Source organism: Lissotriton vulgaris, chromosome 1_1 (assembly GCF_964263255.1).
Source record: "Lissotriton vulgaris chromosome 1_1, aLisVul1.2, whole genome shotgun sequence".
Lineage (NCBI taxonomy): Eukaryota > Metazoa > Chordata > Amphibia > Caudata > Salamandridae > Lissotriton > Lissotriton vulgaris.
The window spans coordinates 772,219,742-772,231,564 of NC_141685.1; the positions used below are offsets into that span (position 1 = coordinate 772,219,742).

Sequence of the window (11,823 nt, forward strand, 5' to 3'; positions counted from 1 at the left end):
AGCTACAAATACTAAAAAAATGTTGCCCTGAAATGACTCCTGTATTTTGATGTACCTTAAACTAAGTGCCACTTCTCGGATCTCAAAAAGTGTTAAAAACTCACTAACTTAAAATGGATTATCTTTGTCGTTTTAAATACAAATATACTTACAAAATATTAGATACGCTATTTATACCTCGACACAGTGTGTTGGATAGCACTGCACTCAAAGGGTCTCGCACACAAGCCACTGTGACCAGTGACAGTCCGACCTATCGGGGAAGCCATTACCATAGTGTGATATGAGACGGTCCATCCGAGGGTCCTGAGCAGGAGGGCAGGGGTGGCTTATGGGGAAATCGATCCATTTGCTGCTTGGGGGTTGCTGTGACAGATTGGTGCGTATAGGAAAAGGCCATCAGGATGTCACAAGGCCCTGCCACAAGCTTCTCAGGGGCAACCCCACAGAGAAATGGAAGGATTTCACTATAGACCTAAAGGGACATATAGGCCCAGTCCAACCCCATGGCTGGGCAGGCTCACACAGTGGTCTCCCCTTGCTTGGGGTTGGCGAGCCTCGAATAGAACTTGCGCCAGGAGTTGAGGGTCTAGCCCGACCAGATCCAAAAACCCGAAGTGATGCCCACGATGACCGTCATGAGGTACTTGATCATGAAGACTGTGAAGTCCGGGCTCATGTGGGGGTGACCATGGCCAGCTGGCGGGCAGGGGATGGCGAAGCTCTTGCAGCTCTGAGTGACCCAGGTGTGCTCCCAGTGCTCCCGGAAGGTCTGCTCGTAGAAGTAGCAGGCTAAGACGATGGTGGCAGGCACGGTATAGAGCACGATGAAGATGCTAATGCGCACCATCAACTTCTCCAGCTTCTCGGTCTTTGTGCCATCGTGCTTCATGATGGTGCGAATGTGGAAAAGTGACACAAAGCCAGCCAGCAGGAAGGAGGTGCCAATGAAGAGTTAGACAAAAAGTGGGGCGAGCATGAAGCCATGCAGAGCGTCCACGCTGTTGATGCCGCTCAGCACATCACCGTCCACTTGTCCCACGGCCAAGATGGTGATGGTCTTGACGGTCGGCACGGCGCAAGCAGCCAGGTGGAAGTACTGCGAGTTGGCTCCAATGGCTTTGTGGCCCCTTTTCATGCCAGCCGCCAGGACCCAGGTGAGAGATAGGATAACCCACCAGATGGACGAGGCCATGCCGAGGAAATACAGCAGCATGAAGAGGAAGGTACAGCCCTCCTTCTTGGTGCCCTGGGCCACCGTGCGGTAGCCATCCTCGCAGAACTTGTCGTTGCAGACGGCTCGCACCTCCAGCAGAAAACCGGCGATGTACGCCACTGCCCCTACTACACTGCTGGGGGAAGGGCCTGGGAACTGACGTGCGCGCTCGGAGGCCAGGACGTCTGCCAAGTTACCATTGCAGGAGCCATGCATGTAGGCAGCCAGCATGCTCTCGCACAGCAGGGACGGCACAAAGGCAGACAGTGTGTGGGCACAGCACTACGGGTAGGGGGCGAGGTGGGGCCCCCGCGCAGTTGGCAGAACATGAGCACATTCGCTGCACAGGTCGGGGTAAGGAGGCGAGTCACACAGCTCTTTTCTGGAGCGCGCAAGGCTGCTTGCAGTGTGTTTCATTTACTCTTCGTGTTGTGGTGCAGGTTTCTCGCCGCTGTCACCTACTGAGACAGCAGCAAGCTGGTTGAACTAATATGTGCATTTCGATCAAGGTGGGTCAAGGCACAAAGTGCTCACACTGTAAGCCCAGTCCTTTTCAGACTGGGTGGCGTGTTTTTCAAGAAATTTCAACAACATAAAACACGCCCACCAGTCTGAAAAGGACGGGGCTTAAAGCATTGCCAACATAAAGTTTGTGTCTTCGAGAGGCAGCAAGCCCCGTCCTTTTCAGACTGGGGGTCGTGTTTTGGACTGAGGACATCACAGAGAGTAAGAACCGAAAAAATATGCCCCCAATCCAAAAAAGACGGGGCTTAAATTGAAAGACAAACCTCTTCTCCAATGGCTGGCCGCTGTTTAGGAAGCCAGCCAATGGAGAAGAGGGGCGGGTTTAAGCCCCACTACTAGAAACATAAAATCTCGCCAGCGAGACTGCGCAAGCGCAGCCTACACTAGCCGATACCTAAACCTGAGATTAAGGCTCCTATTGGTATACAGTCTTTCAACCTGCAGCCTTTACCCAGCAGAACATTACCGTGGTGCAGGTAAGTACCACAAAGGGCCCCAAGGGAGGCTTCCGAGTATGTTATACCGGAGAAGCACTCTCTTTGAGGGCCCGATTCAAAGTTTAGTGCCAAGAGACAACTGAGACCCCTTCCACCAGAGAAGTCCACAAAGAAGGATTCAGCATTTCCTCTACAAATCAGATGTTTTTCATCATTACCCAAATCTAAATCAGGCCCAGTATTTACTACGCTGTTCACCAAAGTATTTCAGGCTCACTGGCCTGTGCTGTCATGCTTACATGTGCCGCTTAGGCCCTAACTAGGATTCCTGTAGGATTCCCGATTTAATGCAAACAGGACTCGAGATTCCAAGTTTTACAGTAATTACTGAGCAGTCCCTCTTTCCGAGGTAGGGACCTTGGATGGTGCAGTAAAACTACAGCTAATAAACAAGCCTGTGAACTGTGTAAATAGAAAATAATAATTAATAAGGTTTATTCACACAACACTGACTTGTAAAGTAGACCATGAAGAGAAGCTTGTATCGCTTGCAGTAGGCCACACAAGCTTCGAACTCGCCACATTTATGTACACCAATTTACAGTGAGGTAAATGGAAAAGGAAGGAAAAGCGACACAGCAAACAGATTGCTTCTGAGGGCTTCTGTGATACCACCACGAGGCAGGACCACAAAAGAACAGATGTAGCACACACTGTAAAGTCCCTTGAATTACATCACAACATGAGGCATCGGCCTGTGCTTATATCTCACATTGGACAAAAGGGCATGGTACCTCCGATCGAAATCTTCGTGACATTCTTGAGTTGGCAAAAGGTAGAGAATACCTTTCTATATTTGCTGGTGCCCTCTTCTCACGATGCCCACCGGTTCATCCTTTGTACACTATGCACAAGTGAGATTCTTATATTGCCACCCAGTACCAACATCTTATGCTGCCCACCTCTACATATTCATACACTGCCCACTAGTACCACCTTCTTACATTACCAATAAGTACCTGCTTCTTACACGGTTCACAAGTGCCGACTTGTGACACTGCCCACCAGTACCATCTTCTTACACTACCAGCGACGACTTCTTTTTTAGTGAGTAATGAGTTATTATATATCTTGTGGAGCGGAGGACATATTGTTAAATTAATGTCATGATGAAGTGTTCTTCTGTCTCTGGTGTGCATCGTAAGGCGCGCATAATCATTGCCAAAACTTACACAGCAGCACGAGAAGCGCCATAACTGTTGGGCCTGCTGAGAGAGGCCTTCCCTCCCCCTGTCGGCTGCTGTAGGCTGGACTGACTCAGGGTGGGATGGGGCTGCAGGTTTAAGGCCTGGCCTACCCTGCATTACGAGACTCCCAGTTTGGCAACGGAGTCTCGTAATGCAACGGACCGCGTTGCTATTTTTTGGAAGTGTCCGCTCTCCCAGCAGGTGCGGGGGAAGATAGCTTCGAAGAGATACTGCTTTCCTGAGTCTGCTTAACACCTGCACCAACAAACCAGCACCCCTGCACTGCAGGTGTTAAGCAGTACGAGCCTCGTGTGTGCCTATGACTATTTTATACTTCATGCTGCTCGTTATTAATAACATTTGACATTCGCATAATTGTACCCTTGAATTTGGATTTCAGTCCTCTTTTGAGAACAATTACCTGGTTTATGGCACAGACTATCAGTTTAAGGAGCACCTTCATTTTAAACTCCCACATAAAATACTCGTCAACCAAATTAAAACACGCAAGGCTGCCAAAGGGGATTATGGGTTTTGCAGTCCCGCTGGGAGGAGTAGCAATTACAGGAACCTATGTCAAAATTAAGCACAGCCTGTGCAATCAGAGCCCCGTGGCTTTGTTACAAGCCCACTGTTTTACCCCTTGTCTGTGTCTGTTCCTGCGAGCATTTGGGAGCACAATTTAAATTTCGCTCTGTGTGCCATCAATGTTTAAACTGGACAGGTTTTGTTCTGTTCAAATACGAGGCAATGTGGTAGATGAAAACAAGTATTAACGATTTTGGCAGCACGATTTGTATTCAAAACAGTTTTAACTTTTGCAGTTCTTTTTTATATTGTCGGATTTATCATCAGGAAGGCAGCATGTTCTGAGAGTTTTTGCGCCATAATGTTGACAAATATTTATGCACCTCAGCTGGTCATTACGACATTCATACATTGAGCTTCATTGAGATTCATACATGGCTTACAAATATTATTTTTACTGTGTATATGTTATGAAAGTGATTTGTTTTGCATTGTGTCAGTCAGTCATGTTTTTTATGGCTCTTGGTCACGCGACGCTTTTATCTTTTTCCGGAAGGAGAGGTGTCACGAAGCAAGGACATCTGAGCACTGCGCAATCTCCCCACCCCTGTTCTTGTTTTGAATATGGGGGGTTCGAGGGTGGTCTCTCCCAGCTAAATTCCATCTACAAAAGATGTATCTGTCGCCCCATTAGTAAGTGAAGGAACAGAGAGAACTGGGACGACATTTGTCCGATCGGGAATAAAGACATGATGATCCAAAGATGTCTGTTGTTCTGTGTGCCAGGGGGCCGGTTGTTCTGTGTCCCTGGGGTGGTCTGTTGGTTTGTGTGCATGGGTTTCTGTTGTTCTGTGTGCCTGGTGGTCTGTTGTTCTGTGTGCCTGGGGGTCTGTTGTTCTGTGTGCCTGGGGGGGTCTGTTGTTCTGTGTGCATGGGGTTCTGTTGTTCTGTGTGTGGGGGGTCTCTTGTTCTGTTTGCCTGGGGTCTGTTGTTCTGTCGGCATGGGGGTCTGCCCGATGGTATGTATGCATGTGGTACTGTAGGTGTGTTAGTCTGAGAGTGCATGGAAGGTTTACATGCATGTATCATCTATGTCGATTCAACATGGGCTTGGATGGTGTGTATCTGTATTTACTATAAAAGTCAAACACATTCGCTTTGCCAATATTTGGATTTCATCTCACTTCAAAAGCAAATTTAAAGTCTAATTTTACACCCACTTTACCTCTCAGCCTTGGTCATGGTTCCTCTAGAGAGATAACGGATGCAGAAATCTGACATTAATAGAAACAGAGTGGCTGGCTTTTATCTGGTATAAATGCTATCCCCAAGGCCTGTAAGTATGAGTTTTTATGAAATTGCATTTCTGCATGTTGCCTAGCTGCAGGGAGGAGGTTAATATTGTTGTGTAGATATCTCAGTGCACAGGAGGCTGTGGCAAATTACTCAGGACATAAATACAGTGGGGAGTTCATTGCATTGATTGTAATTTTTTTCCCAAACACATGTAAACTCAAACATACTCACACATGCAAACACCAAAAACACCAGCACATGTAAACGCAAACCTGCTCACACATGCAAACAGCCACAAACACCAGCACATGTAAACTCAACCATACTCACACATGCACACAGCCACAAACACCAGAGACCAACAAGCAGACAACCACATCCACTCACTTATTCTGATAATGGGAAGTTCCAGGCTCAAGCATGCGTACCGGAGGGCCCTAGAACAGGTGAGGTGCCAAAGATATAAAGACAACACTCCTAGCATTACAGAGTAAAGCTCATTCTCTTTCCGGTTTTTCAAAGCTGTTCCGCTTAGAAAAGGGTCAGTTACTCTTGAGCATTCCACAAGAGTGACTCGCAGAGTAGCTACAGCAAGAGTCACGTGCTGCTTCCTGGGTGTATAGGCCTATGGGGAAGGCTTATGAGTCATCAGTCATTGCTTCATAGGTTCCTCGCAGTGACCGTGTGTAGGACCTGTATAATTTGATCCTTGAATAGTCGTATTGTATGGCTAAGCAGACCTTGAAGTTCAGATTTTTCTTTTTTGAGTTTTATATAGCGCGAACTAGACCTGAGACATTGGGTATCAGAGCGCTTTACATGAGCACCAGTTTCGTTATAGATGAACACCTTCATTTTTTTATTGGTAGGCTTGGGGAGATTAAGTGATTTGCCCTGAATCACAGGATGTAGAGTGTTGTTGCTGAGACTCTAACCAGGTTACCCAGCTTCGAAGCCGACCGCTCTAGCCGTAAGGCTACATCCTCCCCCCTTGATTGCTGATTGTAGTCAATTGGTCACAATTATGCAGCTCTCCTGTACGGATCGCTCATAGTGTTCTATTTACTTAATAAAAAATGTTTGGGGAAAACCACAAAAATGTTTGCCCATATAACGTTATTTTGTATTGCACGTTCTTTAAATGCCATTGTCGACATCCGCCATGCCGCTGTGCTTTTTCCTTGAAGCACATGTCTTTTCAATGCCATCTGAAATTCCTGCAGAGATTGGCTGGGCCACATATTGGGTGATGTGGAGTTTCAGTGTAGAAGGACAGAGATGTAAAAGTCCCAGAACTAGGAGGCAAACATGGTGGCTTTGGTGTTGTTTGAAGGTTGTGATTGGTGGATCTAAGGTTCTGATCTGGTGTGTAGTATGGTAGAGTGTCAGAGAGGGTGTTGGGAGCTGTGTCATTTGCTGATTTGAAAGTTGTGATTGGTAAATCTAAAGTTCCGAGTTGGTGTGTAGCATGGTAGGGTGTCAGAGAGTAGGTTGAATGCCATGTCATTTGCTGATTTGTATGTCCATGCAAGTGGTTTGAATACGGTCCTGTTCTTGAAAGTGAGCCAGTTGGCCTGTTGACAGGATTCAGTCTGAGCATAATAGGACGGAATGTATGAAGCTCTGTGGTTATACTGAAGAAGCAGCTACCTATGTTATGCCATCTATTAATGTAATAACTGCACTTTCACAATTGCTTTATTAACCTTCCTGCTTTCTCAAATTTGCTGAAAATGCACGATTTTTCTTCTTGTTTTTCAAAATTTTCTTGGGGGGGGGGGTTATCCCCCCAAACCCCGGTATTGGGGTTCGGGCTCGCTCGATGCACTCGCTCGCTACGGTGCTGTATGCAAATCACTTTGCGCCCACCACTTTCAAATGTCACCCACCGCCCCTGCACAACAATGGTTCAAGCAATGCTTTCACCCTGTAGAACAAACGGCGCTGATCATGTCACGAGACGCACAGCAATGATGCCGGCTGAGGAGTGCGCGCGCTGTAACACTGCCCTTTCCCACATGGAGCAATAACCATGGAGACGGGGACTAAAACTAGTTCGAGAGCAACATATACCATGGCATTTTAGATACCTCCAGAGCACCCTGCGCTACCACAATTCATAGCCATACATTTGCAATATTGCCAGCAGGCAGCAACTGCTTGTGGAGAGTCAAATAAGACAAGCAGGCAGGCGCGTTTGAAGACAACACCGTGGATTACTTCGGATTCAGCAAGTCTAGAACAGTTGATGCATGCAGTACTGCACTGCCGTGGAGTTTCTATGCAGACATCTGACTGAGCAGTTTCAGACGGTAAGCTTGTAGGTACGAACAAACCAATCATGATGACCTGTGGAGAGGAGCCACTGATAATCTGCGAGCATTGCAAGACACCCACTGGTAGCTTGCTTCCCTGGGAAATGGATCCAAAAATGAAAATGAACAATCCCGCTGAGTGGTGCGCGGGCGCCACAAGAGACGTGTTTTTTAATTATCGCTCCTGTGTCTGGGCACGATAATTGAAACCACGTGACGGCCTATTGGTGCCTATTACACACACCAAGCGCGTAATAGACACCAATAGTCCGTGGGCGGAGCAATGCGCCCGCCTTTGGCCAATAGCGTTCAGTCTTTCATTAAAAGACGCACGCTAAGGCCAATGGGGTAGCTGAAAAGGAAACGCACAAGCGTGTGCGATTCCTAGGTCAGCTTGATTTCCCCGTTTTTCACCAACTAAAGGTCTCGCGACCTACGCATGGACTGCTACGCAGTGCAACGCAGGTCGCGTGACCTAAAAACCTGTGGATGAGAAGTTTAAGCCCCCTGCATAAATCCCAATTTGGAATTTATTGCAATTTTACAAACGGCCTTTAAAGTACAATGAGGTTACCAGGGTTGTTGGGATATTATATATATTCACGACATACATAAGTGAGGGAGGTCAAAGTCTCCTTTGTTTTTATCAGGAGGTTCATGCTGCACCTGATTCCACAGGGTAGCCACATTTCTAGCTATGTCTGAATTGCACTTCTAATTCTACTGGGTGGCTGGTCCTTCGCCTTGTTTAGGAACCCCCCTTTGGAGCTCTGTCAGTTAGCACTATGAGGGTTCAATGTTTGCACTTTTTTTGTAAGATGTCTTATTCTGAAGGGCCAAAGCAGATTTAGCCCTCCTGAGAATTATGTTTATTGTAATATATTTATTGTTTTATATGCCTAATTGTATTAAACTATCCAAAAACTCTAAATAACGAGTTAGGTATTTGTTAGATTAGATGTCTTCTTTGTCATCATTAGAGGCATCGTTGAAGTCCTGCTTTAATATTTCATCCCTGAATGTAGTGAGGAGATCCACCAGGTCTCTAAGGCTATATTGCAGAGGAATATGCATGCACATTATAATGTGCACTTTCTATTTTCTACTCACACAGGAGGGTCCTCCGATGTCTTTCCTAGTGAGAAAGGACCTGTTTCTGAATTAGTGGTTAACATTGTTAGTCATTGGAGAAAGGAGTATCAAGGGTTGCTTTTTCTCTTCCAGCAGTACTCGAATGACCATTATGGAAAGCTGAGGAATGTGCAGTGTATGTGTTGTAAGATCATCATTGCTCTGACTAGATGCATTGATAGAGCAGTTGGATGAGGTGACAGCAATGAGAGGAGGTTGAATAATTTCACAGGTGTCATAAAACCACACAAAAAACAGAAGAGTGAAAAGATTTCTTGTTATTATTTTGAATAACTAATGCACATTCATCCCAGACTGTTGTCAGGACTGATCACTTGAAGTTACACAATGTCCTTTCAAGGCTAGCTCCAGGTTATTCCTACAGCATTGTTAAGGTAAGTAAGTAAAGTAAGTAAATCTTTATTCGGTTTTCAAATTACATAAAAAAACCATAAAAGAGTTTCCAAAATACATTTCATATAAGTGTCAAACTAACCATTGTTCCTCAAATGTGACATTTAAAATTCATTTTCTCAAAATTAGGACAGAATTAATATATTTACAGGTAAAAAGGGTACCCTTATTCTTTTCCCTCAAGTGGTCAAACATTACCATATCAAAGATTTACTCTATGTTTAAAAATACACTTTAAAAACGTGCTCACAGTTTTCCAGGTCAATTCAGAGCTCAAGAATTGTAACCACAACATGGCGGGGCGACATCTTCTAAAGCCTAAAGTTCTCAGAAGGGGAATTAGCCATAGCTTACGGTGTACAGTATAATATTTACATAACATTACAGTGTGGATCGTTGATTGTTCAGACGTTTCGTCACAGGGGCACACCGTTAAGCATTCGTCCCAACTATTTCTGTTAGGAAAAGCTACAACCCTATGAAAGATATTCAGCCTAAATCTTGCCAGTAAAAAACGCTCAAATTGTGACTCGACATATGTCAAATATGGTTCCATTTCTACAGTAGTCATGACTGTCAAGGAATGTTGGACTGAGGGTTTCTTTATCTCTGTGCTGGTACGTAATTCTTCTATATGGCTCAGAGCCCTTATTTTTAGATCTTTCTTCGGGATTTCAACAATTGTTTCAGGGTTAGAATAATATTCAGCCATCCCCAGATCAGTAAGAAGATTTTTTACATATTTCAGCCATTCTATTTTTTCCGCATAGTCCAATAACATACAATCTGCCACAATCTCTTTTGTAAAGGTGTTTTTCGTTGACGTCCAAATACGACGCCAGAGCAGTATGGGTTCGATCTTTGCCAAATCCTCAATGTGGGGCATTTCTAGCTCTGCATGGCAGGCAAAGGTGGATACTCGTTTAGGGACCGCCAAAATAAATCTCATGAAAGTGTTCTCTGCTACCTGTAGGGCTTTTGTGTTTTTGTGTCCCCACAGACCCGCCCCATAAGGTGCAATGGAATGACACTTTGCTTTGTAGATGCGGAGCAGCTCTACTGGTGGCCTCTTTCCTAACTTCTGTGCGAATTTTATAAGGGGCAGCAATTGCTCCCAGAAGTTGATGTTTGCGGGCTTCTATAGCCGCTTTCCAATTAAGCTTCTCGTCCATCATAATCCCCAGATAAGGGTATTGGGCGGTTGGTTCTATTTTTTCATTATCAAGGAAAATACTCTTCCCCTGTTTCTTTCCTTGACCTGCCACCATGACATAAGTCTTTTTTATATTTATATGGAGGTCCAAACTACCCATGAATTTTGCATACCTATTGAATGCTTTCTGTAGCTCCCGTGGGGTGCGTGCAAGTATCACAGCGTCGTCTGCATATCGGAGCGCAGGCACCAGGCGAACTTTCAGTCGATGGGGGGTCCAGGCCCCCCTTCAACATCTCTACCTCGAGCCCATTAGTATAAAGGGAGAAGAGAAAGGGGTCCAACACACAACCCTGCCTGACGCCGCACTCCACTGCGAACGACTCTGATAGTTCGCCCTGCACTCCAAAACGCACCCTGGAGGAAGCATTAGAATATAATTCTCTAAGAAAGGTTACCAGGACTAGGTCTATTCCCATATCGATAAGAACTGACCACAGTTTTGCATGGGAGACGCAGTCGAAAGCTGCGGATAGGTCGACATAGACCATGTACAGCCTACCCCGCTTAGCCGACACGTACTTCCCCCATCATTAGGGCCAAATTCAGGGCTTGCTCTGTTGTCCCGAAGCCCTCTCAGAAACCAAACTGAATGTCTGAAAGGGCCCCGATATCGTCCGCCCACTCCTGTAGACGCTGGAGTACCACTCTGCCCAGTACTTTCCCCAGCGAATCCAGGAGCGAGATCGGGCGGTAACAGGACACGTCCTCCCTTTTTCCCTTCTTAAATATGGGTACCAAAATTGATTGGGTCCAAGATGTAATTAGCCCACACTTCACTGTAGCGTCAAACACCCTATTTAATATTGGGGCCCACAGATCTAATTTAAATTTAAAAAAGTCAACTGGTACCCCATCTGGACCAGGAGCTTTTCCGCTTTTACTCGCTTTTACTGCGTTTATTACTTTATGGAGTCCAAAGTCTAATGCAATTGGGAACGGGTTAACCTGATTATTCCGGTTAGTTCCCCCAGTTAAGACTGCTTCTGAAGGTTTACCGAAAATTTTTGAAAAATGGTTTACCCATGTTGGTCCTTCAATAGTGACGTCTACTTTTGGGTGGTTATTAGTATCTATCAAAAAGGGAGCTTTCACCACCTTCCAGAACAGTTCGCTATTTCTATTTAGTGAGCTCTCATGAAGTTGGTTCCATAGGGCTTTCTTCAATTCCTCTTTTCTTGCTTTACATGCCAATCTATATGACCTTCTCAGGGTCCTAACCTCCTCATGGTCTCTAACAGCTTTTGTTAGTGCTGTTTTTAAAGTTTTGTGGGCCACTGAACAATTGTGATTAAACCACCCTTTTTTTCCTCCTTTTTTACCTTTTTGCTTTCTTGTTAAGCATTTGTTTACATTTTCCAGAATCACCCTGAAATTATCTAGGACTCCCTCTTCCCCTATATCGGTGTCTAGACACTTCAGTATTGCCTGGTATGCCGCAATTACCACCTTGTTTGTTAATTCTACGGGATCTATCTTTCCCCATCCTAGGGTATAGCCA

At 45.5% G+C, this 11,823-nt stretch overlaps 1 pseudogene; it reads right to left on the minus strand.

The window, feature by feature from the left end:
- Positions 1–520: 520 nt before the first annotated feature.
- On the minus strand, positions 521–1,447 carry LOC147747803 (frizzled-1-like; annotated as a pseudogene).
- Between the last annotated feature and the right edge of the window lie 10,376 nt (positions 1,448–11,823).